At 47.5% G+C, this 6,000-nt stretch overlaps 1 long non-coding RNA gene across 1 annotated transcript; it reads left to right on the top strand.

Moving 5' to 3' along the window:
• The first annotated feature begins 886 nt into the window (after positions 1–886).
• LOC125555394 (uncharacterized) lies at positions 887–3,925 on the top strand. Its single transcript, XR_015603155.1, has 5 exons — positions 887–1,274; positions 1,379–1,597; positions 2,773–2,859; positions 2,978–3,053; positions 3,687–3,925. It is a non-coding gene; the product is annotated as an uncharacterized LOC125555394 (long non-coding RNA).
• The last annotated feature ends 2,075 nt before the right edge of the window (positions 3,926–6,000 follow it).

The following is a 6,000-nucleotide window of genomic DNA, read 5'->3' as shown; positions in this document are numbered from 1 at the left end:
GAATTTGTCTTTTTCACCAGAAGTGGATCAAATATTTTGACACCCAACCATTTGGTCAATTGTGCATTAAATATGGCCTAGTTTTTTTATAAAAATGATTTGGTACAATTTTGCAACAAATATTTGGTAGGTCCTTCAGAAAATAAACTCATTTCGGGCACTCGAAAAATGGAAAACGAATTTTCTGTGCAAAGAAAATGAAAACTCCCTTAGGCAATATTGTTTGAAATTCTAAGATGCACCATTTTGCACAATATGAGATCATTTTAACAAACTATGCAAAAAAACAATCTTTGACACTCGAAAAATAGGAAATGTTTTTTTAAAGAAACTTATCTTTAATCAATCACGACCAATTTAGATGGTCTTTAGATGGTCATAAGGTCTTTAAGTTGATTGTTGCGTTCTGATTGGTCCAAGGGCAGCTCACGCGGATCATGCATCAACCACCGTCCGATCGTCCCGGATCCAACGACAGCCATCGCCCCTCGCTGTCTCACCCGCTTAACCCTAACACAACCCTTCCATCTCCCTCCCTCAGATCTCCTACGCAGCCATAGCCGCCTCCCCCAACCAACTCCCTCCCTCAGATCTCGATCCGCCGCCGGCCCCAACCACCCCCCACCGCCACCGTAGACGAGGTCGAGGCTGACCCAAGATCGAGTCCATGCCCAGACTCGCGATGGGCGTAGCGGGGATGGGATCCCATCCCATCCCGCTCCTCCTCCTCCTCTCAGACTCCACCGATTCCTCCCCAAATCCAGCCGCCGCCGCCCGCCGAACTCCTCTCCCCCGACCCCACCGCCACCGGCGACCTCGTCTCCACAGCCCCACCGGTGACCTCCCTCCCTCCCTTCGTCGAGGGTGCCCGAAACCCTAGCCCCCCTCTTCCCACGCGGACGGGGCGACAGAGATGGCCAAGGATGCCGCAGATCCGGCAATGACGGCATCGGAATCCGCACCCAACCGCGGTGGCTGCTGCACCAGCATCACGAGACGGTGATGGGGGGTCCCTAGCCCTTGACGATGGTGAGGTACGAGATGGGCTGCAGCACCTAGACGCCAAGGTACGCCCTCCTCCTTCCTTCCTCATCTCATGTGCCTGCAGATTCTCCTCTCCTCTCATCTCATGTGCCGCTGCTTGTTTGCTTCTTTCCGTGGGCACTGGGCAGACCCGACCTTTTCTTTCTCTCTGCGCCCGACCACGGCCACGGCAATGGCAACGGCAAGGGGAACCCGACCGGTGATGCATTCGTTCGCAGCCTCACAATGTTGTAAGCAGCCCCCCTTTCTGAAAAATTTCCTGCAATTTTCTTCTCTAAGATTCAGTACTCTGCTAATTTTGATGGTTTGTTGCGTTATCCTCTGTAATATGCAGCAGCTTACTGAAGACAAACTTCCTCAAGAGGTCCGCGTATTGCTCGATGACGCTGTTGTTGCAGCATCGTCCTCCTCGACCACAACTACCGCGCCCGCGTCTCTGACTTGGGCACCGCCAAGGTCCACCACAACTGCAGAAACGTCCTCCTCGACCACATCCACGCGGGGCAGAAGGAGTGAACAGCTACTTGTATCTGGAATGGAGCTCTCGCTTTAGGTTAATCTTGAATTCTTCATGCATTTACTTTCAGAAAGCATGTGCAGTTCTTCATAGTAGTATTTCTACCTGAAACTCAATCTGTGCTTTACCCCTAATGTTTGCTTGTTGGCAATTTGCCACTGCCCATCATGTTCTAAATGGCACGCATGGTGCTCACAACGATTTACACTGCACAGTTTGATTCTGATAAGCATCAGTTTAGACATATCAGGGCCATTTGGTCAGCCTCTAACAAAGCTACTCTAAAACCCTTCTCTTTGAAATGGGTTGCTCCTGCTATGCTATGCCACAGTAATAACTTGCATAGCTATGCCACATCCTGCACTGCGACACTTAATCCTGGATAAGCACACGACTCATGTATTTAAGTCTAGTACTTTTCATCATTGCACATTACTTCACATGTACTACTTGTATAATTGATAGCTCACGGCGTTCTCTGATTGCATGCTGCTTTTTTAGTGGATGAACTAGTCTGTAATAATTTTCTAAAACACTAATACTCGATGATTACAAGCAGAAGTAGTCCCTGTTTTTGCGTTACTCACTTTTCTTGAAAGTTGCATACACGTTTTTTTAATTCAGATGTGTGTATCACTGGATATGCACTCGTAGTACAGCACAGATTAGTAAACACTTGGTCAGGAGTATGTTATACTTTTTTAATTCAGAGGTGTTTTCACTTTTTGGTGCTGAGAATAGTAGCAAGTAGCATCACCTGAGATGGAATTCTTGCTTCAAGGGTGAATGCTTGTCATTTTCTGCAGAATGCTAACACGAGTGCTACTTGAATCCTTAGAGTTGGTTTTTATTTCAGTACATCTAGTATCAAATATGGTATTTGTCATAACTAAGGAATTAGGAGCCAATTACCTTGCCCTTCTTGCTGTTTCTTAAGAGTCGGGTCACTTGCAGAATTGTTCTTTGGATAGATAGGCTTGTGAAGGAGCCAATTACCTTGCCCTTCTTGCTGTTTCTTAAGAGTCAAGTCACTTGCAGAATTGTTCTTTAGATAGGCTTGTGAAGGATAGGGAAGCACCTTACCTATCATTGAACCCATCTATACTCACTTCAGCTGCAACTCTGTGTTTAATTCCGTGCCTGGGATTACTAATTGAGTCGTTCTACTACATCCTGTGATGAACTAAAGAAGATGATTTCTTTTTTTGCAGATAGCATGCAAGAATTTCCCTCACTCGCGTCATTTATGTTCCGAATTGCCCTTCAGCACCACTACTCACCCGAAGAATTGTGTAATGGCAAGTCACAAGCATTGTCACCCCTGTACATGATTCTGTTTTTATATGATTGCAATAGAAGAGTTCACAACAGCGTGTTTGTAATGCGGCTCGTTGTTGTTCTCTTTTTCATAGGCAGTGCTAATGTTATGTGTGTGATGCTCCAGCTCCATGCAAGCACTGGGGCAAAGGGCTCTGTCAAGCAGGTCTCTGTGGTAAGCGTCTCAGTTCCGCCTCTGTCTGCTCGTTCGAACTGGTGGTGTTGCGAGATGGGTTTGCTTGTGGATTCTTGTTTTGGTAGTAGTTTTCTTTGCTATGAGTAAAATGTTGGTACTTTGCTTGCCATGTCTGGTTCTTGTTTTGGTAGTAGTTTGCTTTGCTTATCCAGTAGTATCAGTCAATTGGCCAGCCTGTAGCAGCTTGCAAAGAAAATTAGACCAGCTGTCCATTTCTTGCCTGAATGCATTCTTTAAATGAGATGATGTGCTAGAGTCATGCTACTATATTGCCTTGCTGTAAACAAGATGGTGTTTATTGTATTGTCTTTCATGCACATTTGGTGTATTATCTGCCGACCTGCTGGTGTCATGTGTACCGTAATTCAAGAACTATCTTCACTATTTCTCCCTGCTGCATTGTCTCCCCGTTCTCCTTCTATCTTAGTCTTGATATAACTCTGCAGTTTACTTGAATCTGCAATTCCTTTCAAAAGTATATGCAAAGTTTGTGTGTGTGTATTCAGTGAGCAAATCTGTAGTAATTACTGAATATACTATCTGCTTTCTTTTAGTGGCTATTTTCTGCTTAGTTCTCTTTTGACATATAGTTTGTTCTCTTTGAATATGCAGATGGTATGATGTGGTGCTTATCTTTTTTCGTTGCTGAAACCTGGATGTCATATGTTATGTGATCTGAGCCATATGGCATATTGTAATCTTTTTATTTCTGTTTTTATGTACGATGTCATGAAGATGTACGTTTGAAATGTTGTTTTGACAGCAAAATTGTATTCATGTGTACATTTTGCTTTGACAGCAAAATTATGAAATTTCTCAACAATATGTATGGGTTAAATATATGTTTTCCAATTTTCTATGCTTAAAGTTGTACTGTGCATGAAAAGGCTATAGCCCAACTGATGATGTTGTTGTGGAATTGTTTATTTTATTTTAAATAGCGAAAATAATAATAATTCTGGTGAAAGATGTAGAAACAAAAAGAAAAGGCCAACAAAAAAGAATTTTACTAGAAAAAAGGAAAGGGCCCAGAAAAGAAAAAGGCCATAAAATTTGGCTTGGCCCATTTAGTTGACCATGGAAAAAAACATAAATAGGCTGAATTATTGGGCTAGGCCCTTGTAGAAAATCGAATTGGACCGGGCTGATTCTTGTGCCATATCAGATTGCCACGTCGGATGCCTACGTGGCCTGGGGAGGCTGCTAGTGATCAAAACAAAACAATAGGCATATTTTGGTCATAAACGTCTTCGACCATTCCAGAAGAAAGGTCGCTATAGTCAGTTTATGACCGCCAGCTTTTGACCTTTTGTTTTTGGTCACAAAAAGGTCGCAAATGAAAAACAATGACCTTTCAGTGACCAATAGTGGTGGTCACAAGTTGACATGTTTCTTGTAGTGGGAGAGGACCATCCCCCTGACGAAGATTGTGCCCAGGCATCGAGAAGAGGGGTCGAAGCTCTTCACAGGCCTCTCACCAACGGGCCGACGCCGAAGAATCCAGCCGCCGCCGTGAGACGATCCTGACCACTGCCATGAGCCACCATCACGCCGTGGTAGCCCACATCCCCGCCGAGCACAGCCCGCGGCACCTGCCATCGCCGGATCGGCCGGGGGACGACAGGTCCACCACCACCATGGAGCGCTGCAGCAGGGGCAACCACCGGAGCCGGCCACCACCCGCGGCGAGCCGGAGCCCCGCCACCACAGGGGCCCCGAGCACCTGAGCCGCAGCCGCGACAGATCTGGGCCGAGCCCACACACCGCCGCCACCGGGAGCAGGGCACGCTCCCAGCCCGTCCCAGCCACCCACGCCGCCGACAGCAAGCCGCACCCCCGTCGCGAGCCGCCGTCGCCACGCCGCCGCGCCCTGGGCCAGCGCCACGCCGCCGCCCAACCAGGATGGCCTGCACCATCCAGCGCCTCACGGGGGAGGAAGAGGCCCCGCCGCCGCCCGAGCTGGCCGGGCTTAGCCCGCCAGCACGCTGGGGCGGCGGCGAGGGGAGGGAGAATCAAGGAGGAGGCCGAGCCCCGCGGGCTAGGGTCCCCCCCCCCCTGCGGCGCTCGCGGGAGCGGCCAGGGAGGGGAGGGGAGGGGAGGGCCATATCGATCTTTATGTCTTCTGACGCACTAATTTACAAGCGTGACAAGCACATCCCGAAAACTTTGCACACCAAAGATATCCAAATTAAAATATCCAACGAACATCAGACTTTTAGACATGGCAAATCAAACATTTTTCATGACAAATTATGTTGGTGGAAGGTGGCAATTTTAGATGATGAGCATGGCAAATTTGTCTCAGTTTATTTTTTTGCTGGAAAGTTGCCATCCTCACCAACTAAATTTGTCAGCCTCACGCCAACATAAATTGTCATGAAAAACATTGAATTTGATATGCCTAAAAATCTGACATCAATTTTTAGCATTTCCGTTAATTTTGACCATTTCTTGATTGAAGAACAAGAGTTAAACTGTGACATCCTTATTTGTCACTAGAAGAACAGGGTGTCATCCTTGTTGGAAGCGCAGTTCTCTAGCTACCTCTCCTCTCACTCGAACGAAGGTGGAAGAAAAAGAATAGTGGACAAGGTTTTCCGGCCGGCGCACAAACGTCGCCACGGGCACACAGACACCAAATCCTTTGCTTTTTTACAGTGGCTACATGGCTACACTCGGCTTTTCCCGGCGCTCTAAAAGCAATCTGATGAAACAGCTTAAGTAGCCCCTGGCCACACGCACGCACTCACACTATGACCTGCATGCACACTAACCCACTAGCTAGTTATACGCACGGCCACTACGCACGTCTCAGTGACTCGGGCGAAACTACAACAGACTCACGCCATGCACTAATAGCACACCCGACCATACGGCCCACTCGAGCGTGCACACACACTACACTTCGCCACGGCCGCGGACCACC

This window comes from Triticum urartu, chromosome 5A, assembly GCF_056163025.1.
Source record: "Triticum urartu cultivar PI428250 chromosome 5A, HENAU_Tu73, whole genome shotgun sequence".
Lineage (NCBI taxonomy): Eukaryota > Viridiplantae > Streptophyta > Magnoliopsida > Poales > Poaceae > Triticum > Triticum urartu.
Note: the sequence above shows the minus strand (reverse complement) of the source record. Positions and strands in the feature narration are given on the sequence as shown.